Below are 24,628 nucleotides of genomic sequence, written 5' to 3'. Positions count from 1 at the left end.
TCTTTCACATGAATCAGAGTAAAGCCAATATAAAACTGTAGTGAAGACCTCAAAAGCTCTTTGTTTTTAATTATGCATATTTTTTTAACTTTAGGTAGACAAATGGGTTTACTGAGTTTTTTTGAAATGTTCTTTATTTTTTGGGTTATTGGTCAGGGTTCTTAGTTTCAGACAGCAAAGCCCAAATCAGCTTGTTAAAAGCAAAAGTGATTTACTAAAGAATTAAATAACATAATTCCAGACACATTGGGAGAACTAAAGGAATAGACTATATTTTGAACTTCTACAAAACATTCTTAAACCACATCCTAGAACTAGCCTCCTACAAAGCTGCCTGTACCACTGCAGGCCCTGGAAATCCTAATGCCCTTGGTCCTCTTAAGTAAGTGGTAGGCACCACTGATAACCCCAGATGAACAGAACTCTTCACTACCATCCTGTTCCTATCCTTCCTTCCCAGGTCATGCTGTTCAGTTCTTCCTTATAGATCTTCATTCATCACTTCTATTTGGCTGCACATAGATCATGTTGGCCCTAGCAATTAAAAAGTCTTAGGAAGGGGATCTCTGGTTGGCTTAGCAGTTTAGAGCTTGCCTTTGGCCTAGGGTGTGATCCTGGAGTCCTGGGAACGAGTCCCACATCGGGCTCCTTGCATGGAGCCTGCTTCTCCCTCTGCCTGTGTCTCTGCCTCTCTTTCTCTCTGTGTCTCTCATGAGTAAATAAATAAAATCTTTAAAAAAAAAAGTCTTAGGAAGTAATTTCAGCTATTGTGTTAGGCCACAGAGTTTCATAATGCATATATAGAATTATTTTCTATTCCTGTTATTTGCCATAGAGTATAAAAAGCTTTATGTTGAAAGACATTATACTTATCCTTTAATGATTTTGGTTTTATTCTGTATATTTAAAAAAATAAAATAGGGACGCCTGGTTGGCTCAGCAGTTGGGTGTCTGCTAGAGTGTGATCCTGGAGTCCTGGGATCGAGTCCCACATCGGGCTCCGTGCATGGAGCCTGCTTCTCCCTCTGCCTATATCTCTGCCTCTCTCTATCATGAAAAAATAAATAAAAATCTTAAAAAAAAAAAAAAAAGAAATAAAACACCAAAAAAAGTGATAAAGTCTGTTTAACACAAAGAATGTAATCAGGATTTTTGTATTAAAGAACATATCAAATAGGTACTTGCTTCATTTGTTCCTGTATAGTCAGAGTTCCATAATAAAAATGAATCAAAAAGAAACTGTTATATTACTTGATATCTGTAAAGAGCCTTTTAAATTTGTATTTTTATTCCCAACTTGCCTGAATGATTTTAATTATAAAAGTCTGAAAATGAAATAGTTCCGGGGTTTAGGAAGAAAGTGACAGAAGGTTGAAGTGGACTTGCAGTGTCTGATCACTGCTGATAAACATACTTCTGTAACTTACCTTTGAGAGGAATATATAGTCTCAGACCATATTTATTGAATGTGTGCCTGGTACCAAACATACAGATTTTAGTACTTATTCAATGTTAACCCTTCTGAGATTATTCTGTAAAATAATTTGCCAATATAAATTGTCTTGGCGATAATGTCTCAGTCATTGAACACTTGGAAGTCACATAATGTACTAATCACTTTAAAGTCATTTCATTTACTCTTCTTAACTATTTGAAGAAAGTGCTAATCTTCCCATTTTATGGGTAAAGAAAAATAAAATACTATGTCTTACTTGTGAAATATCCTGACCCCCTAAAAATCCCTTTAGTGGGATTGTACGCACTATTAAAGGAAGATAAAAGAAGCTTACAAATGAGATATTCCAGGTGTGGAAGAAAGGAGGTAGCATGTTACATTTGAAATAGATCTAAAAAATGGGATTCTTGGCCCATAGTGTAGCAGTTGTTGGTAGGGAGAGAGAAAGAGAGTTAATCAAAATGCACTCTTCCTCTGAGATAGGGCTGACAGATTTATGTGATAACATGTCGCATATCCCATCCTCTTTGCTGCAGAGAAAAAGATCTCCAATTTTTTTTTCTTCACATGTTCAGAGCAAATTTATTATTTGGTCAAGCACCTACATGTCTTAGGAACTTTCCTTCCCGGCATGCTTACCTAACAGGAGACTGACATAAGGTTCTGTGGTCTATAATGCCTTTATTACATTTTCATTATCTGTGAGTCCCAACTACCCATCCGTATCTACTCCAACTATCTTTTGCTCTTTGAGATGGTGCCAACTTCTTAAACTATTTTCTCCTACCAACCATCTGGAGCTATTATGCAAGCCTAGTCTCTAAGGCTACTTTTGAATAGATAGATTATTCGCCTGGTTACTTGGGAATAATCCACAACAAAGGTATTAAAAAGGATGAGTGCCTAATTGGAACTTTGTTTCTCCTTTATATTGTAAGAAGAATTAGTGAAAATACTAAAAAAAAGAAAAAAGAAAAAAATACAATGCCTGCCAAAGAGATGGAAAAGTTACTTTGGGGAGGAAGAGGTATGGCTTTTTTAGATAAAGAAAAATATCTACTTTTGTCCTGCTGAGTGCAGACCTTCAAATATATTAAATACTTTTTTCCTTGAACTTGAACACACAGCCAAAAAGTAAGATGGATGATTTCTCTGAGTAGTTAAGCCCATTTTAAATATATGCATAACAATTTATTTCTAATGAGATTCTAGCCTAATTTGTAGCCTAATTAAAATATTAGAGGAAATTGGATTTTTCAAAGTAACAAGATGCTAAGGACACCCCCTTTGCATTTAATTTCAAAAGCATGTGTGCTGTAGACTGATAGTGTTTTTAGTTGGCTTTCTCAAGTTTCTTAGAACCGTTATTAGAAAACATCTTTTCTTTGCAATCTTCACTACCAACACGGCACATACACACACCACAGAAGAAATTTAATAGAATTTTTAATGTAGTGTTTTGCATTAACAAACTTTTTTATGTTAAACATGATACGATAATCACACATAAGTGTCTTAGATCTTGGTTAAAGGATTATTTTCCAGTGAATACTAGTAGCACATACATAGTTATTTTCTGAGCATTTTTTATGTGTCATGATATATTGACAGTTTAGGTCAAATTGCCTTTGTTTTTATGATGGGATATGAAGTTTAGTTGGCACCTATCATAACAGCCTGCCTAACCTTACAGTAAATGAGCAATACAGTCTATTATTATATGGAGAGTTTATAAGAGTTCAAAAGCAGGTGGTTTAAAGCCATATAATTTAGAACTAATACATTTTATTTTGTGAGTTTTAGTTTATTTTTAATGTTCTTTATGAAATTGTGTAATATTCCCCCTCCATGTTCCAGCAGCATTTATATTGTCATCTGTCATGCTTAATGATACAGTCAGGAATCCTTTTTCATAACCCTACATATACTTTAAATGACTTTTCATACTTCCTTTTATATAAGAAATGAGTTGTTTACTGTGAAAATATTTAAGATGATTTTATCAGATTATATACTCAAAAAAGTCTGTGACAGGTAAAGAATTTTATTTGATACATTAACTCTTAGAGCAATCATTTTTATATATTAATTTCAGCATTTTTTCTTTTATTCTACATCTCTGTTAGCATGTGCTGAAACAATGACTGGTACAACAATGTTCAGTTTGTATAAACTTTCCTTAATATATTTTTAAACCTCATTTAACAAAGAGTGTTATTTTTCCCAGAGATTTTCATTTTATTACAGTTGCTAAATTAAATATGAGCCAATGGAGTAAATAAAAAACAGATTTTTTTCATTTTTTTCTTTATATTTGTATTTAAAAACTTTTTACAATAAAATCTTTTGGATTTTATCAAAATACATTAATATGAGTACAGTGGCATTGAGAGGTATTTAATTTTTTCTCATAACTTTTAAAATCATTAATATAAGAATTTGTATCAATAGATACTTCAGTTTGTTAAACAAATATTAAATACTGACTATGTCCCAGGCATTTGTCTGAAATCTGTGCACAAATGTGCACACACATGACACAAAAAACCCATTCTCTGTCCTGAAAAGGCACTCAAGTGAGAGGAGACAGGTGCTAAGAAGATTTCAGTTTGAATATAAAATTATGACTATAGATACACATACAGAGGTGTGGGAACAGGAGCACAAAAGAGGTATTTTCTGGAGGAAAATTGTAGTTGGTAATTAAATTTTATAGCCAAGATCCTCTGAGGAAGAAAAAAACAGTTTGCCCCTCAGAAAGATTTTATTTTAAATGGGGAAACCTGGGATCCCTAGGTGGCTTAGCAGCTTAGCACCTGCCTTCGGCCCAGGGCATGATCCTAGAGTCCTGGGATCAAGTCCCACATCGGGCTCCCTGCATGGAGCCTGCTTCTCCCTCTGCCTGTGTCTCTGCCTCTCTCTCTCTCTCTTTCTCTCTCTCTCTCTTTGTGTCTCTCATGAATAAATAAATAAAATCTTTAAAAATTGTTTTAAAAAGAAAACAAATAAGGAAACCTGTTTCCAAGGATGAAAAAGTTGAAGGAAAAGACTGAAGTATAGTAGCCATTTAAAAAGTTCACTTTGGGATAATTTCTATTTACCTATTTTTTAATTCACTGGTCTTTTCTTCATCTGTCTTCCTTTTACTGTTAAGATAGCCCCTTAATACTTTCATGTTAAATAACATGTTTTTCAGTTACAGAATTTCTATTTTCATTTTTTGAGCTATCATTCTTTTTTATTTTAACCAAATTGGTCAATATTTTTATCTAAATTTCTTAACATGTTTTTAATTGTTCTTTTAAGGTCTGTTGCTACTTCCCTAAGCCAACTGTGATTCTACTTCTGTTACCTTTTTTTTTTTTTAAGTTTTATTTATTTAAGTAATCTCTATACCCAGTGTGGGGTTCAAATCACAACTCCAAGACCCAAGAGTTGTGCACTCCCCTGACTGAGCCAGCCAGGCGTCCCTGTTGCTTTTTTTCTTTTGATTTTGAGTCACATTTTCCTGTTCTCATATTTCATAATTTTATATTTTGTGCTAGCCATTATATGAAAAGCTAATACAAACTAAAATAAGTAATATTTTCCCCTAGAAGGGCTTCCACTTACCTCTGGCAACTAGGATTGAAGGGCTGATCCCTTTTATTTAATCTGGAATTGAGCTTGGTCAGGGCTGGGTACCACTGCAGTTAATTTCCAGTGTCTTTGACACGGATCAGGCCCCTCCCTTTCATTAGTTTCCTGAGAAGACATCAAAATGTAGCTAAGTTTAGGGAGAAGGAAAAAGTCAGGATATTTTGAGGTTAGGAAATCTGATCTTCGTGGATCTTTCAGTGCAGAGCAGGAGGTTTGCAGGGGAAGGAAGGGTTATGATGCAGATTTGGCATGGGTCATGATCTAGTTGAGAATTGGTAGATACAATGAGAGTGTGAGTTTCAAAGTCAATCTAGAAGAGTAAACAGTCTAGTTGAGTGAGTCATCTCTCTTAAGAAGAGGGTATTTATTCTCAGGATTAGTTGAAAGGTCTGTTTTATAAATAGATTTCTTAGGTGCCTAAAACAAATAACTTCATCTTCCTGGGCAAGTTTCTGGAATAGCAGAGAGAGTTGAATAGAAATGTCATGTTAATGGTGACCGTGAACAGTGTAGTTGTAGAAGATTTTGGCTTTGGGACCTAAGCATTGCAAGAAAACCTCTGCCTGCTTTGCCGCACAACCGCCAGCTTCATCCACCTTTTAGGTTTGCTAGCTCTGCCTGTCACGTTTCTCCAGATTCTAGTACATCATATCGGCTCAGACCTGTGCATAAAAATTGGCCAAGTTCTAGATCCAACTAGGTTTCTGTGCCTATGGCATTTTTGCTCCTTTTCCCACCCCGGGCCTCAGCATTGGGTAAATGGCCTCATGTATGAAAGCCACTGTTTCTCTGCTCAAGTGGGGAGGGCTGGCTGGAAATAGTTCATCTAGACTTCTTTGCCTCCAAGGTTGTTCGATGGTTTTAATGAAAAATATGATTGTTTAGGGATTTTTTGTTGTTGTTTTTCTTGTTGTATCATAGTATCTTTTGCAAACCTCTACATCCTAACTAGAAACAGAAGTCCCTGCATACGTTGTTTTTAAAAAGACAATCTGGAAAGTCTGGGCTTACATATTGAGGATTTTTTAAAGTTAGGAAAACAAATTTAGTCCATGAACTAAAAATAAATTGTATGTTACCTCCCAATTCTCATTTTTTTCTCATTTTAATGACATACTTGGTAAATTATAGAAAGATATATTTAAGAGGTGCTGATGTTTAGCTTTTGATGGAGTAAAAGCAAGTCTTTGGTTTACATTTTTAAGGGTAATGGAAGTGTTATTAAATGAAACTTTAAAATGTTTAAAATTCAAACTTTAATGATTCCTTATTCATAGTAGTCTTTGTTTTTATTTTACTTTTTAATTAAGCTTTAAATTTTTCTAATGGCTTACAAAAAAACTTCAAATGAGCCTATTTCTTTGTAATTGTGTACTTAAATCTTCTTTCAAGGCATTTGAAAAATCTCTGACAATAGAAACCTGATAATTCCAAACTCATTTCTTGAGTACTAAATCAGTTCTTAGTACTTTTAGGTGTAAATTGACCTAATTTTGACCTTGCAAAGCTAATCGGCTAAAGAAACTAATTATTAAAACACATCTGTGCTGCTTAGAAATCGTAAGATTTGTTTTGAACTTGCACCATAGATTTTAGTGGTACATCTGGTATATATTTTAATAGGCTTCATTAAGTAAATTTTATGTGTTGAGGGAGGACATTTCTAATTATGTGATTCCACCTCTACAGTTTTAGGTTTCTCCTTATCTATAAAATGACCATGTGATCTAGAGTACAGTCCATAACTCTGTACTCTTCTCTGAAACCTGAACCTTTGTAGTTAGGCTTAGAGGGTAGTGTGAATACTTAAATCTCTTCAATTATCTCCAGAAACTGTTTTTGAGTAGTAGTATGTGCTAAGAGCTGCAAGGCATTGGGAATATAATAACAAGCCAAAACAGTACTTCTGTTCACAAAGCATAAATGAGGGAGACAAATATTTAAATTCACTTGATGGTTACAAGTGATAAAGGCATTCTAGTTATATAAGAAAATGTCTTTTTTTTTTAAGAGATGTAAACTAAAGTACATAGGAGAGAAATGACATATCAGGTATTTGCTACCAAACAGTTCAGCAAAAAAGGGAGTAGAGGATGAATAGATGAAATAAAAGTGGTAACTGTTGAATACAGGTGATAGGTACTCAGAGGTCTTGTAATTGTGTATATGCTTGAAATTTTTCGTACATTGATTTTTTTTTAAAAACAATAATGCTAATGACAACATTTTAAGAAATGTGTAAGAGTGATAAGGCAAATGTATTGTGCTAAGTTTTTTCCATACAACTCAACTACCTGCTATAGCTACCAGAGCTGAACATATGCTTATTCTGTGGCTTAACCATTTTACTTTTAGGTCTTTACACAACAGAGGTGTGTTCATGTTTGCCAAAAGACATGCACACAAGTGTCCACTGCAGCATACTTCATTATAATATCAAACTAGAAACAAGCTGAACATTTATCAGCAGTAGATGGATAAATATGGCATATTTTGGAGTATACATCAATGAAAAAAGATGATCTTCACTGTATACTACAACATGGATGAATTCTTCATGAACAGAAAAAAAAAATCTAGAAAGTTTAAAAACATACCATGAGGCACCTGGGTGGCTCACCTGGTGAGCAGCCAGTTCTTGATTTTGGCTCTGATCATGATCTCAGGGTCCTGTGATCTAGCCCCAAGTTGGGCTCCGTGCTCAGCGGGGAGTCTGCTTGAGGATTTTCCCACACACACACACTAGTTCTCTCCCTCCCCCATCACGCATGCATGCTTGCTCACTCTCACTCAAATAAGTAAATAAATGGATCTTTTTAAAAAATAAATAAAAGTATATATTTTTAGTACAACGTGGCTCTTTGCTGCAAGCCATCTACTTCATCTGGAGCCGGGCCAAAGAAATGATGATTTGTGCCATTGCCAGAACTGGTTGCATTGAACTTATTGAGGGATGGTTTATATGTTAGTCTCTAATGTAAAACTTTATTAAGGGATTTTTCCGGAGTAATTTTGATTACCTGATATTCCCATTATGTGACTAATTCTTTATATAACATGTGACTGCTGTGAAAGGAAGCTTTTTGTCTCATATTCAGAGGGATCCTGTCTAATTCTGATATTGTTTAGATTTGATTAAAGTCCAGGTATACCCTATGCATTCCCTACAAAATCTTGGATACTTTCACTTGACCCTCCCCAAATCTTTCATTTTTCCCAACCACAGAATCTAGCCTTCTGAGCTAAACCCCAGAAGATTTTAGCCTTTTTAAAATCGGGATTTTTTCAACTCATTTTCTGTGTTTAGTTGCCTTCCTATCTTTTTTTTTTTTAAGATTTTATTTATTTATTTGAGAGAGAGAGAACAAACAGTGGGCAAGGGCAAAGAGGAGAGAAAGAGGCAGACTTCCTGCTGAGCAGGGAGCTTGATGCGGGGCTGGATCCCAAGACCTGGAGATCACGACCTGAGCTGAAGGCAGACGCTTAACTGACTGAACCACTCAGTCACCCCCTTCCTATCTACTTTTTGTACTCTCTCCTTGGAAACATACCATTAAGAATTTAATTTTTAGGGGATACCTGGATGGCTCAGTGGTTTAGCACCTGCCTTCAGCTCAGGGCGTGATCCTGGGGTCCTGGGATCGAGTCCCACTTCAGGCTCCCTGCATGGAGTCTGCTTCTCCCTCTGCCTGTGTCTCTACCTCTGTGTATGTGTGTGTCTCATGAATAAATAAAAGCTTTAAAAAATAATTTAATTTTTAAAAAGACATGTTTCCCACTTCCTATTAACTTTGAAGTATATATTCATTGAGTATGGTAATGGAAGGAATCACCTGCAATTTTAAACCTGCTCAGAGAGAATGGAGAAGTCCACAAAATGAGAAACTCTGAAGTTGATTAAAATAATTTGTCCTCAGAATGAATAAAGATTCCTTAATCCTTCTTTGAAAACCATGCTGTAGGGGCACCAGAGTGGCTCAGTGGTTGAGTGTCTGCCTTTGGCCCAGGGCATGGTCCCAGAGTCCCGGGATCGAGTCCTACATCGGGCTTCTTGCATGGAGCCTGCTTCTCCCTCTGCCTGTGTCTCTGCCTCTCTGTGTCTCTCATGAATAAATAAATAAAATCCTTTTAAAAAAGAAAGAAAGCCGTGCTGTAAATAATGCCTCAGAATCTGCATTTTTAAAAGTTCATTAAGAGTGATCTTAAAGCCTCCTGTTGAGTTATAAAAGGCTTTGAAAATCATATTGTTCTAAAATACAATTTGAATTGTTGAGGTTCTTATGCTATATTATATTCATAATTCTAGATAGGAATAGAGTCATGCTTGAAATCATCAGTGCCAAAGGTCAGAATAAATTTGAGAAAAATAATCACACTCAAGCAGGACTGAAATACTTATCTCAAGCACAGCAATAAGCTTAAAAATGGTTTATTTATCAAATAATCAATAATAGTGAACTCTTGATTAGACATGTCAGGGGAGTTCTCTCTAGACTTCTCTCAGAGGCTGCCAATTAGCATTATTAGGTTGTGATAATAAATGAGTTTGACCAGGAATTTTCCTCTCTGAGTCAGGCAGTTATCCCCAGAGTAATGACCTATAAGAAAGTAATCTTCTCAGTTCAGATTTCCTTTGACTTACATTCTGGCAGAAGCATCGTGAGTATTGGCATTCAGAAATTCTACCTGATGTTTCCAGCCATGTGATATATATGTATGTATTCACAGGAAGGGTCAGTCTTTATTGGAAGATGAGTCAATAACTGGAAAAATAAATTTTTGTTACATATATCAATCAGATGGCTCAAAACTTATTAGTTACCAAAATCAGTCCATCTTTCTTTTTTCTAGGAGACTAAATGATAAAAGGGCCAATCCAGAAATAGTAGGGAGTTTTCTAAAAATGATTAAAATCAAAGTGAAAAGTTTAAATAGTGTTAATATAACACTGTGGTTAATAGCTTCAGCTTTAGGGATGCCTGGGTGGCTGAGTATCTGACTCTTGATCTCAGCTCAGGTCTTGATATCAGGCCTTGCATTGGGCTCCACCCCAGAAATGTCAGTCATTTATCTTACCCCCCAGTGTGCGGAGATAGCAGTCAAAAAAACACTTAAATTGCAACTACAAAGCCAAAACTTTTGACAACTGGTGTAATAACCTTCTTTGAAAAATTACAGCCTTTAAAGGACAAATGTAAATGAATGCTACCAGGCTTTTAGTTCTTCAAATGTCAGATACTTTTTTAGTAGAGCTCAGATGAGATAGAAACCATGTTTTTACCTCACTTTTGTTTTCAGATCGATTGATTGATTTGAGAGTGAGTGCACAAGGAGCAGGGAGGGAGAGGGAGAGAATCCTCAAGCAGACTCCCCACCCACTGCAGAGCCCAAATCGTGGCTGGATCCCAGGACCCAGAGGTCCTGCCCTGCGCTAAAAACAAGTCAGATGCTCAACTGACTGAGCCACCCAGGCACCCCTACCTCACTTTTCAAAAGAGAAAATAATCCTGTTCGTTTCTGGAAAGTAAAGTGCACTGCATCTTGTACCTGCCCTCTTTTTCCCGTCTGCCAGTTTCTTTCAGCATTCCTTCACTTAATCTATACTCCCAAAGGCTCATAAAGACAAGTAGCATTTGGTAGACCTTGATCACCTAAGTCACAAAAATGGGATTTAATAGTTTTCGGTTTTAAACCTCTTCAGCCAACACAAAACTAGTATTTTTTTTGTTCTGCATTGATTTTTAAATTCAGTGTATCTGCTATTTTGTTCTTAAAATTTATAATGTTTACTTACTATTGATAATATTTTCTGCCATTTCAGGAACTAGGAATGGGCCATGGAACATTTAGGTGGATGGTTTTTAGGGAACATTGAAAAGCAGCATGAAAAATGGAATATAAGGATACAATAAGCATTAATATAAAACAGTGAGAAACTGATGATATGTGAGGAAGCAGGTAGAAGATAGAAATCTAGAGAAGCAGTGGGCTGCGAATTTTTTGTGGCAAGCACACACACAAATACTTTTCAAGATAGCTTTTCATTTAGGCAACATGTATTGAATACTAGTACTATGTGTATTAGTACTGATACTAGGATGCTCGTTCTGGCTTCTGCGTTAGGCCCTGAGAGTACAACACAATATAATCTCTGACCCCCAAGATCTTAGGTTAGTAGGAGAGGCCAGCATATACATAGGCTGTTGTAATATGGTATTTTACAAGAGAATCTAATAATAGAGGCATATAAAAGATACCTTTGGCCTGGCACACTCTTACCTACTTTTACTCAATAATCCTACATATATTTAAAATTTTACCTTAGGCATGGATTCTTCCAGAAAGCCTTGCTAATACTGTATGCATTAGATGAATGGAGAGCAAGTAATTGTTGTTGGTACAGACTTAAGGGAATGTTTTTCTAAAGTAATCCACATCTGATATCAGTTTTGAATTAAAAAAATAGGAAGTTAGAAATAAAGCATAATTTTCTTTTCCCAAAGCCTGAAAGGAGTTGAGCATATTTTGTCACTTCATTGTTTGTTTATTGGTTCTCTCAATTAATGAAGCTTTAATTTCCTCTGGTCCCTGCACTTCCCAGGCTCTTTCATGCCTTTGTAACTGCACAGTGGTCTTCACTGTTGAGGTGGACCGTCCAGGTGTTGTTCTGGGCAGTGAGGATACGGAGGAGAGCACAGACGTAGTGAGACTGCCCTTAAGGGCCTGTTGGGGGACTGTAATTAAACAAAAAACACTATGGGCATGGAAAGTGTTATTAGTGGGAAAGTGTGGAAGCATCTACTCTGTGGATTAGGGAAGACTGCACAGAGGAAGTAACATTTAAACGGACACTTAGTAAGTGAAAAGCTAGTTTAGGGAATGGGGGTTTTATAGACAGGGAGCCTTAAGTAGGAAGAAAAAATGCAGTAATGAATCTGCCTTCTGTAATGGTGGATTATGTACAATGGAGTGATCCTTTTGCTGAGAACAACTACAAAAGCTAAAGAAAATATAAAATACTGTCTGTTTGAAGTATCAGATAAGTTAGTAAAGCATTACCAAGCAAAACTCAGAAAAGAAGAAAATCCAAGGAAAGGAGACTTGACATTTGGGACTGCTTTTGCCCAATAGGCATTTACCAATTCAGAAGTAACAGCTAAAAGACTTGTGTAGCCCTTTGATAGCCTCACGCGGATAGGAATACAAAAATAGGGCCTTTGTGATTCCCCAGTGCTTTGCATTGCGACCATGAAAGACTAAATCCAAGAATAGGGTAAAATTAAAGATAAATTAACCTTTGCATGGACTGCAGGCTAGCTTCAACTTACCTGGGTAGCCCAGGACATTCTCAGACCTCATTATTAGAGTAAGATGATCTTAGTGTTTGCTAGCATCCCCAGATTCCTTGCACAAAGATTCTTTCTAGGAAATTATCATCATCGGTCTTAAATAATTTCTATAGTTTTTCAAATACAATGTTCAGAGCATAATCAAAGGTAATCAGTCACACAAGGACGCAAGACAGCATAAATCAGTAACCAGCTGAAATAGTAAGCAATAAAAACAGAGCTTCAGGGATCCCCGGGTGGCGCAGCAGTTTGGCGCCTGCCTTTGGCCGGGGGCGTGATCCTGGAGACCCTGGATCGACTCCCACGTCGGGCTCTCTGTGCATGGAGCCTGCTTCTCCCTCTGCCTGTGTTGTGTCTCTCTCTCTCTCTCTCTCTCTGGTGACTATCATAAATAAATAAAAATTTATAAAAAAAAAAAAAACAAAACAGAGCTTCAGGTGCTTCAGGTATTTGATATGTCAGATATGGACTCTAAAAATAACTATTGCAGGGCACCTGGCTGGCTCAGTCTTTAGAGCATTCAACCCTCGATGATCTCAGGGTTGTGATGTCAAGCTCCATGTTGAGCAAAAAATTAAAAAATAAAGTAACTATGCATACTAAGTTGAAGGACAAAAGAAATTATAAATTTCAAGCATTTGAAAACATTAAAAAAAATTCTAGCAGATTTAAAAAGAGTTCAACATATTCTGAAACTAAACTAAAATTGAGTTTAGCAGCAGATCTTAGCACAGTGGTATAGAGAAGTTTATTGAACTAGATTTTCGGTCAGGAGGAAATATCCAAAAGGAAGCACTGAGAGATAGAAGGATGAAGGCTGGGGAAGGGCAAGAGATACAGAGGATACAAGAAATAGAGTACCAAAGGAAAGGAGGTGAGAATATTTCAAACAGTATTTGAAGAGATAACAGCTAAGGATTTTCCACAACAGACAAAAGACAATGAGCTACAATTCAAGAAGCACAACATACCTGAATAAGATTCTTTTTTCTCCAATTTTGTTTTTATTCAAATATAATTAATGTAGTGTTACATTAATTTCAGGTGTACAATATAATGATTCAGGAATTCTATACATTACTCAATGATCATCAAGATAAGTGTGCTCTTAATCCCTTTTATTTCCCATCCCCCCAGTCACCTCCCTTCTGACAACCACCAGTTTATTCTCTGGATTTAGGAGTCTGGCTTTGTTAGTCTCTTTTTTTCTTTGTTTTGTTTCTTAAATTCCACATGTGAGTGAAGTCATATGTTATTTGTCTTTCTCTGACTGTTTTACTTAATATTGTTCCCTCTGTGTCCATCCATATTGTTGCAAATGACAATTTTCATTCTTTTTTATGGCTGAGCAGTATTCCATTGTATATTTTTATATATACATATGTATATGTACCCCATATCTTTTTTTTTTCCATATCTTTTTTATTCATTCATCTGTAGATGGACACCTTGGTTGCTCCCTTATCTTGGCTGTTGTAGATAATGCTACAGTGAACATAGGGGTGCATGTTTTCAAATTAGTGTTTTCATACTCTTGGGTAAATATCCAGTAGTGGAATTACTGGATAATATGGTAATTCTTTTCTTAATTTTAACCTCCATACTGTTTTCCACAGTGGCTGCACCAGTTACATTCTCACCAACAGTGCATGGGGATTCCTTTTTCTACACATCCTCACCAACACTTGTTGTTCCTTGTGGTTTTTATTGTAGCCATTCTGATAGGTGTAAAGTGATATCTGGTTATGGATTTAATTTGCTTTTCCCTGATGATTAGTGATGCATACCTTTAGTTGGCCATCTGTATGTCATCTTTGGAAAAATGTGTATTCAGGTCTTCTGCACATTTTTAATCAGATTATTTGTGGGTTTTTTGGAGTTGCGTAAGCTCTTTATATATTTTGGATATTAAGCCTTGGTCAGATATATCATTTGTGAATATCTTCTCCCATTAAGCAGGTTGTCTTTTTGTTTTGCTGATGGTTTCCTTCATTGTGCAAAGCTTTTTATTTTGTAGTTTAATTTTGCTTTTGGGGATCCCTGGGTGGCGCAGCGGTTTGGCGCCTGCCTTTGGCCCAGGGCGTGATCCTGGAGACCCGGGATCGAATCCCATATCAGGCTCCCGATGCATGGAGCCTGCTTCTCCCTCTGCCTGTGTCTCTGCCTCTCTCTCTCTCTCTCTCTGACTATCATAAGTAAATAAATAAAAAAAAATAATAATAATAATAATTTTGCTTTTGTTTTCCTCGCCAGAGGAGACATCTCAACAAAAAATGTTTCTATGGCTGAATCAAAGAAATTGCTGACTATGTTTTCTTGTAAGAATTTTATGGTTTCAGGTCTCACGTGTGGGTCTTCAATCCATTTTGAGTTAATCAATAAGATTAATTTTAAATACCCACTTCTAGGTATATACCCAAGAGAAACCAAAACATATGTTTTGGACATATGTCCATACATGAATGCTCATACCAGCATTACTCATAATAGCTAAGAAGTGGAAACAAACCAGATGTCCATCACCTGGTGAATGAATAAGCAAAATGTAGATCCATACAGTGAAGCAATATCTGGCCATAAAACAAAATACATACTGGTATGTGCTATAACATGGAAGAACCTTGAAAAGGTTATGCTAAGTACAAGTAGCTAATCACAAAAGAGTTGCATTTATAGGGCTCCATTTATATGAAATGTTCAAACTAGGCAAATCTCTAGACAGGTCTGGGATTAAAGGGGGAATGGATACAAAATTTCTTTTTGGGGTAACAAAAATGTTCTAAAATTAGATTGTGGTGGTGATGGTTGTGTAACTCTGAATATTCTTTTTTTTTTTTTTTTAAACTTTTATTTATTTATGATAGTCACACAGGGAGAGAGAGAGAGAGGCAGAGACATAGGCAGAGGGAGAAGCAGGCTCCGTGCACCAGGAGCCTGACGTGGGATTCGATCCTGGGTCTCCAGGATCACGCCCTGGGCTAAAGGCAGGCGCCAAACCGCTGCGCCACCCAGGGATCCCTGAATATTCTTTTAAAAATTAAATTACACGGGGACACCTGGGTGGCTCAGTGGTAGAGCATCTGCCTTTGACTCAGGGCGTGACCCCGGGGTCTGGGATCGAGGCCCACATTGGACTCCTGCAGAAAGCCTACTTCTCCCCTCTGCCTGTGTCTCTGCCCCTCTCTCTCTCTCTCTCTCTCTGTCTCTCGTGAATAAATAAATAAAATCTTTTTAAAAAATTATGCAGTCTATTTAAATAGGAAAATGGTATGTGAATTTTATCTCAAAAAGAGGGAGACGAAATCACCTAGAACATCCTATTAAAACTACAGAAATCAAGAAGAAAATCTTAAGAGCAGTCGGGGGTGGCTATGACTGGAGCACTGGAATTACCTGCAAGAAGGTATAAATAGACTGGTAAATTATTTCTCAACAGAGACAGTAGAATTGAAAAGATAATACAATGATGACATTCTCAATGTACTAAAAATAACTGCCAACGCTGAATTTTACCCAACTGAAATATCTTTTAAGAAGGAAGCTGAAATAAAAATATTTCAGATGAACAAATAAAAACAGAAGAAGACAGTTTGTTCCAGTAAACCTATACTGAAGGAGCTACTAACAGATATTCAGGCAAACAGAAAATGTCCCCTATGGAAGGCCAGAATACAGGAAAAAGTAAAGATTAACAGAAGTGGTAAACATGCACATACCAGTAGTTCTCACTGCTGGGCATATACCCAGCAACAATTAATACATATTGTTCACCAAAAGACATGGTCATAAAAGAATGTTGAGGGGTGCCTGTGTGGCTCAGTCAGTTGAATGTCTGTCTGACTCCTGATTTTGGCTCAGGTTATGACCTCAGGGTCCTGGGATTGATCGCCTGGTCAGGATCCACTCAGTGGGCAGTATGCTTTTCTCCCTCTGCCCCTCCCCCCACTCATGCTCAGTCTCCCTCTCTCTAAAATAAATAAATCTAAAAAAAAAAAAATGTTCATGGCACTAGTCATATAAGCCTCGACTTAAAACTACTAGTGTCCTGTCAGTCATAGACTGAATAAATAAACTCTTTGGTCAAATATGCCTTACTGCCATATAACAGTTTAAGCCCTACAGTATACCTGAATCTAAAAAACAATAACGAGGAAAGTAGCCAGTCCACAAAATATTACATGATTCCATTTATGTTGAAGTATATGATAGGGAAAATGAATCTCTGATCTTAGAAATCAGGATAGTAGTGACATAAGCTCTGGTGAGGATGTGGAGAAAAGGGACCCTGTGCACTGTTGGTCGGAATGTAAATTGGTGCAGCCACTGTGAAAAACAGTGTGGAGGTTCCTCAAAAAACTAAAAATAGAACTAACATATCCAACAATCCCACTTCTGAGTATATGTAAAGGAAAGGAAAACAGGATCTCAAGGAGACAACTGCCCTGCTATATTCTTTGCAGTGTTATTCATAGCAGCCAAAATATGGGAGCGACGTAAGTGGCTATCAGTAATGAGTAGATAAAGAAGATACATACACAGTGGATTATTCAGCCTTAAAAAGAAGGAAATCTTGACATTTTCAACAACATGGATAGACCTCAAGGGGAGTATGCTAAGTAAAATAAGTCAAAGATAAATACTGCATACTGTCACTTATATGTTCAATCTAAAAAAGCCAAACTCCCAGAACAGCATAAAATGGTTATTACTGCGTGACAGAGGGTGGGAGAAATGGGGAGATGTTGATCAGAGGATACAAACTGAGTAAGTTCTAGGGATCCAGTGTACCTCATGATGCTTACTTATGGTTAATAATACTGTGTTGTTAAGAGTGTAGATCTTAAGTATTCTCACCACAAAAAAGAAATGGTAAGTATTTGACATGATGAAGCTATTCACTAATGCTGTGGTGGTAATCAGTTTGCAATATATAAGTTGATCAAATGAACACATTGCATATCTTAAATTTATAATTGTTATATGTCAATTATATCTCAATAAAGTTGGGGAAAATCAGAATAGTAGTTACCCTGCAGGGGTGGAGGTGCCTAGGATTGGCTAGGTGCACAGAGCAGATTATTAAGGTGCTGGAATGTTCTATTTCTTGATCTGAGTGTGGGTTTCATAGCTATTTTCTTTTTTTTTCTTTTTTTCTTTTTTTTTCATAGCTATATTCTGATTCAGAATTTATCATGTACACTTAAGCGCTCTTTTCTGCATATACATTATACTTTAAAAGATTTTTAGAAGTGACACTATTAGTAAATATCAATGAATATTGAGTGTGTGAGACAGTATCTCATGTTCATAGTTAAGAAATGTGGAGCAGTTAGGGCATATAAACTATCATTTTATGAAATGTCAGAATTAAAGTACTTCTGTTGTAAGCTCTGAAGACATGGCCCCTTCTCCTCCCTAAAATCACTTTAATAAGCAATTTTGAAATTATAAGGCACCCAGACTAAGTAAATTTCAAGAAATTTTAGTTATAATCTGGGAATATTTTAAATAGGTCAAAAATTAATTATATTGAATTTTTCAGTACAAGAACCTTTAAAAAAAATATTTTTAGATCTGTTGTCTGTTTTGCTGCTTCCCATATTGCTTGGTCTATTTCTGAACACTACCCAATTTGACAATATCCCTCGAGGAGTATATGGCACTTAATGTGTATTGTTCCCTAGAGGAATCATAAAAGAAAGGAAAGATGCAAATTTTCTCTTGTGATAAAAGAAAATTAATTGAAGGAAAAAAGAGTCTATAATTTAAGGTATAGTTAATTATTGGGAGAAAATCTTACATAATTTTCATATTTATTGATTATATCTTCTTAGTTTAAATACCAGTTATTACTAGCAAAGTTCATAGTCTATGCAGCAGCTTGCATGGCTTATGTTTGTATCATCTTGTTTATACACAATGAATTAAGCTATAGTAATCGTTTTTATGCATTTTCTTCTTATGCTTTCTTTACTTGCTTCAGACTCATCATCAGTTGGCTTTTGAATTCTGTATTAAGATTTTGAAAGAGAAAAAAAAGATTTTGAAAGAAATACTCCAACAAAAAAATGAATTGTATTTTTGTCATAGTGATTCTGCTGCATGGATTACAAACACTCTATCTCCATGCTTGGGTAAACTCCATCAAAAGCACATTATCCTCCTACTTCTGTGGCCAGCTGCCTAATTGTATCTGCTGTAACCACACGCTGTTGGAACATGATACCAATGAAGAACAGAAATGATAAATTACTCCCTGCAGGTGATAGTGATAATGATAATTTTTAATTTCCTTCTTTCTCATAAGGTCTAGTCTGATCTTATTTCATTGGCTGCCATCCTGTTACATACACACATGATGCATTTTCTTTAAAGAAATACTCATCACTCCAAAATACATGAGAAAATTATTTTTATTCCAAGTCATTGTTCTTCAAATAAGCGTGTAATGAACTGCATCTACCTTTGTGTGTCTGGGATAAACAAGCAAAATGTGGCTTAAAACAGATTTTTAAATATTCAGTTTTCACATACTGTGAGGTCTTTTCTTCCTTTTTGTGCAATCCACAAAGAAGAAACAGCTCATTTTGAAAGACTGTATTCTGATGTTTAGGAATATTTAAGATGCACAACAAAGCTACATGCCTGAATTATTTTCCTATATATACTTCAAAGTAATTGTGGAGGTTTCCTACCAAATTACAAATGTGATCAAACTGTCCCAGAAGTTTGCTAAATGTGCGTGTATTTTCCTTTTATTCGCTTTTCTTCTATTATAAGCGTTCTTAATCACCACAGATTCTCTCTTTTCTCAGTCTAAGGACTTTTTAACTAAATTTTTTCTGACAGTGGTGTAAGTCAGTGAAATTTTATTTATTTAACTGTGCCCTTGCCTTTGCATATTAACCCAGCTCCTACAGATATTTTATTTTAATGCTTATTTTCCCCTCAGCAGTTCCCTTTGCCCCTGACAAGATACACACGTGGAACAAAAGAGAAATTTATTCTGTGCTCCAGCCTTCTAACCTATCTGATCTTTTTCAAGCACACGTCAAGCTGTGCTCCAATTATTTATTACCATTGCCTATTAGTCATTATTTTCAATTTCCTGTGATTGTTATTTATTCTTACATTTGAATGACTTCTCAGAGAGAGTAAGTTCATTGAAATTAACATTTGAAAGACCTAGAGATAGGCTGTCAAAGTATTGGTAACAAGATGGTGAAACTAATTGAAAAAATAGTGGCATGTTTATGTTCAGAATAAATAGCTTTGTCCCCAAATCAGCTGACATATAATTGGTTATAATGGCTTTGCAGAAATAAAAACACTAACTGTAGTTCAGTTGGGTTTTATAGACTATGTTTCAAGTTTAAAGTTTTTTCCTCTTTTTTCCTAATATCTTAATTATTAAGGACCACTTATATACACAGGGCAGGGGTGGGTGGAACTCTATCCCTTTCCCTTTCAGTAGCATTCTGTTTGAGGATTAATACCCATTTAAAAACTAGAAATTCCCTTTGGTTTTTTTCAGAGCAAGAGTTTTCTACTTGCTCAGTTATGTGATTCTTTTCGGGTTTAGGAGTGGGCAAGTTGGTTTTTTTTTTTTAAAGATTTATTTATTTATTTTAGAGAGAGAACATGAGCAGGAGGGGCAGAGGGAAAGGGAGAGAGAATCTCAGGCAGACTCCACACTGAGCACAGAGCCCCATGTGGGGCTTGATCTCACAACCCTGAGTTCACAACCCCCGCCAGAACCAAGAGTTGGTCACTTAACCTACTGCACCACCCAGGCGCCCCAGTTATATGAATCCTAATTGTCTGATGAATAGATTATCTGCACATAATTTTTTACTGCAGGTGAATTTCTTCTCAATGTCTCATGCTTCTGCTTCATGTGTGCTATAGAACTGATTTTGATATTACCCTCCACCAGACCTAATTAGGGAGGTAAATCTGTTTGAGTTGAAGAAACTATGATGCATTTCAGAGCGAACTATAAAGTAGATGTGTCTTCAGATTTATCTTTGTCATATGTCGCTGCCAAATTCTTAAAACCAAAGTGAATTATATCTTTCATTTTTATTTATTCATCTTGAGGCTTACAAACTGTTTTCTTATTGACCCAAACTAAACAGTATTTTTTTCACTGTATTTTTGAGGGCTTGGGAGAAAATGAGTTTCTTCTTTGATTTTTAACTAAATATCATAAATAGTTCAATTTGGGGATTGGAAGACAATTCCAAAATACCTTTGTATTCTCAAATATTTTGATTTTTTAATTTTGTTGTAAACTCATGCATCAGCCTCCCCTCTTCATTAAGACATGTACTCTATTATAATTACACCTATACTACCTAATAATATTGCCAGTCTCTTTTACTAGAGTTAAATATATGATGTTTTACTTTGTGTAGTTTATACGCTTCAGACTTAGATCATATTTTCTGATAATGTCAATTGTTATAGTAATATTATTATATTATAATTGGGAAAACTTGGCATTTTTTTTTCAAATTCATTTAGTTCCTATTACATATTAGATACCGCCCTTGCCCTTGGGGGTACAGAGATAAGTGATTTTTGGGTGTTGCTAAGGGAACTGATACAAAGATAATAGTTGAATTGAATGCCTCTCCATGTAATACTATAGCTCATTTAGTTCAAGTATTAAAAATAATTTATTATCACAGAAGCTGTTCATATTTATGGGAAATATAAATTATAAGTAAGGGTAAAGAATATGAACATTCTAGATCTATCATCCACTTTCAGTAGCTCGGTGAATATCTTTTCAGATATGTACGTATATATTCACATTTGCATAACATATAAGTGCCCATTTTATATTTATGTGTATATATATGGCTAATTTTTACAAATATACTTGATAAATTTTCATGAAATATTTTTTTGAAAGTTTAGAATTACTGGGTCAGTGAGTATATGTATTATATAAATATTTTGATTGAGTCAGTAAACATATACAACAGAAAATTGCACAGATCTTAAGTGTAATTTTATAAAATTGTACAAAGCGAATACCTACCATGTATATATCACTCAGGTGAAGAAAGAGAATATTACTAGGAGTCCAGTAGCCCTCCATGTAACCCTTTCCAGTTTCTGCCACTATTGAAGGGTAACTACTATCCTGACTTATAACACTGTAAGTTAGTTGTGCTGTTTTTGAATTTTCCTTTTTTTTTTTTTTTAAGATTATTTATTTCAGAGACAGAGATTGAGATAGTGACACAGAGCAGGAACAGGGAGGAGAGGGAGAAGCAGGCTCCTCACTGAGCAGGGACCCCAATGTGGGGCTCAGCCACAGAACCCTAGGATCATGACCTAAGCCAAAGGCAGACGCTTAACCAACTGAGCCACCGAGGCACCCCTGAATTTTCTGTATGTGGATAGAATCATAGCCCGTGTACTATTTTCTGTGTGACTTTTTAAAAATACAAATGTTTTGTCATATATATATATATATATATATATATATATATATATATAGCAAATACCCTCAGATTTCTTCATCTTTTGATACTAGAATTATATTATTTTTTTATTGAAGTATAATTAATGTACAATGTCATATTAGTTTTGGATGTACAACATAATGATTCAATGATTCTATACATCACTCAGTGCTTACTATGATAAATGTAGTTACCATCTGTCAGCATACAGCATTATTACAATATTATTGACTATATTCTCTATGTCATACTTTTCATCTCCGTGACTTACTTATTTTATGACTGGAAGTTTGTACCATTTAATCCCATTATCTGTTTTATCCATACCTTCCCACCTCCCTTGAGACAACTGCCAGTTTATTCTCTATTTAAGAGTCTTGGGTTTCTTGTTTGTCTCTGTTTCTTTGTTTTTTAGACTCCACATGTAAGTGAAGTCATGTGGTATTTGTGTTTCTCTAACTTATTTCACTTAGCGTAATACCCTCTAGATCCATCCATGTTGTTGTGAATGGCAAGATTTCATTCTTTTTTATGACTAATATTTATTGTGTGTGTGTATAACCACATCTTCTTTATCCATTCATCTATCAATGGGTACTTAGGTTTCTTCCATATCTTGGCTATTGTAAATAATGCTACAATAAACACAGGTGCAAATATCTTTTCAAATTAGTGGTTTTGTTTTCTTGGGTAAATACCCAGTAATGGAATTACTGGACCACATAGTATTTCTATTTTTAACTTTTTGAGGAACTTCCATACTGTTTTCCTTTTCCACAGTGGCTACACCAATTTACATTCCCATCAGTAGAGCCCAAATGTTCCTTTTTCTTCACATCCTCGTCAACACTTATTTCTTGCCTCTTTGAGTCTAACAATTATCTCATTGTGGTTTTGATACTAAAATTATTAACTCTCTAATATTAACTTTCTGTTGTGTGTGATGCTTAGAAAGTCTTCTCCACTTCCCAACTTTATAAACACTTGTATATGTTGGGATTTTACTCTTCCTCCTCCTAACCACTCTCCAACCCCCTGCACTGATCTTTGTGATTACATGTGCATACATGGAAAACCCGACCAAATGATGTTATAATTTTTGCCTTAATCATAAGTATTTTAAAGGAATTCAAAGGGAAAAGATGATCTTTTGTGTTTACCAAACTATTAATCATTTCTGTTGTTTTAATATTTTGATGTTTCAGGTTTCCTCTTAGTATTATTGCTCATCAGCCTGAAGAACTGCCCTTAACATTTCTTCTAAATAGTCTTTTGGCAATGAATTCTTTTAGCTTTCCTTTATTTGAAAATGTCTTTATTTTGCCATCATTTCTGAAGGATATTTTTGCTGGATATAGAATTTTGAAAAGTTTTTCCTGCTTCAGTATTTTTTCCTTTTCTATCTGGACCTCCAGTTACATATATGTTAGATGCACAGGTCCTTGAGGCTTTTGCATTTTACTTGTGTTTTTCCCCTGGTTTTTCAAATTAGACACTTTCTATTGCTCTATTTTCACATTCACTGATTTTTTTTCTCTCTGTCATATCCATTCTGCACTTCAGCCCGCAGTTTTTTGTTTCAGTTGTTGTATTTTTTAATCTAAAATTTCCATTAGTTTTTTTGTTGTGGTTTCTATTTCTCTACAAGAATTCCTATCTTTCACTTAATTTCAGTGTATTTTCTATAACTTCATAACAGCATAGTTATAATTCCTGTTTTAAAGTCTTTGTCTCATAGTACCAGCTTCCAGGTTATCTTAGAGTTGTCATGTGTGGATTATTCTCTTGAAAGCTAGCAATGTTTTCCTGGTTCTTTGTATGTTGAATAATTTTGGACTGTGTTCTGGGTGTTGCGCATGTTATTTTGTATGTACTCTCAGTTGTATTATTATAATCTGGAGAATGTTGTTGATGTTTGGTGTGGGCGGTTAAAGCCAAAACATAAAGTTCTGTCATGGGTGTCTGGGCAGACATGGTTCACATCTCAGTTTCATTCTCTGATATTTGCTATAGTGTTTTGGGTCTCTCATGCACATATGCTGTTTAATGATTAGTCTGACTTGTACAGGTTTTTCAAATCTCTGTTTTGTTCTTGAGATCTATACTTGTTGGTTTAGGTTTTTGAGAGCTGTGCCAGTAATTCAGATTTTAGTTTCATTCTCTCAGCCTTTGTTACATTGATTTGGATCTAACCTGTATAGTTCAGGGGTCAGGCTGAGACACTGCGGATTCATACAAAGAGTTAGGGTTTTTCTCCTCTAAGTTAATTATTCACCGATTTCATAAAGTATCCTGACCACATAATAAGACTAGCTGAATTTAGGAAACTGAAGACTGAAAATTTTAACTAACATTTATTGAGAACCTGCTCTTAAAAAAACCTTGCAATCTGGTAGGGCAACTAATTATAAGATAGTATGGTGGATACTGTGATAGAATTGTATATAATAAGTACATTTTCTCAGCAAATACTTACGTACTGTGGGCCAGGCACTGCTTAGAACACTAAGGTTACAGGGGTGAAGAAGACTGGCACTCAGGGAGAACTCTAAGAAAACAGTTGAATTAGTCTGCAGAGGAATACCAGGAAATCAACTGAAAAAAAGTCATATTTTAGAAATGTTCTGATTAACTATATGGTTTCCTATAATAATCTGTATCTGAGTACTGTGTTGCTTTATATTTGTCTATTTGACAGAATTATA

The 24,628-nt window shown here is 35.6% G+C and overlaps 1 protein-coding gene across 3 annotated transcripts in view; it reads left to right on the top strand.

The window, feature by feature from the left end:
• Window positions 1-24,628, top strand: part of PRMT3 (protein arginine methyltransferase 3) — a 123,711-nt gene that overhangs the window by 82,762 nt on the left and 16,321 nt on the right. The gene's annotated exons all lie outside the window — the stretch shown is intronic.

The sequence above is a fragment of the Canis aureus genome, chromosome 23 (assembly GCF_053574225.1).
Source record: "Canis aureus isolate CA01 chromosome 23, VMU_Caureus_v.1.0, whole genome shotgun sequence".
In the NCBI taxonomy this organism is placed as follows: domain Eukaryota; kingdom Metazoa; phylum Chordata; class Mammalia; order Carnivora; family Canidae; genus Canis; species Canis aureus.
Note: the sequence above shows the minus strand (reverse complement) of the source record. Positions and strands in the feature narration are given on the sequence as shown.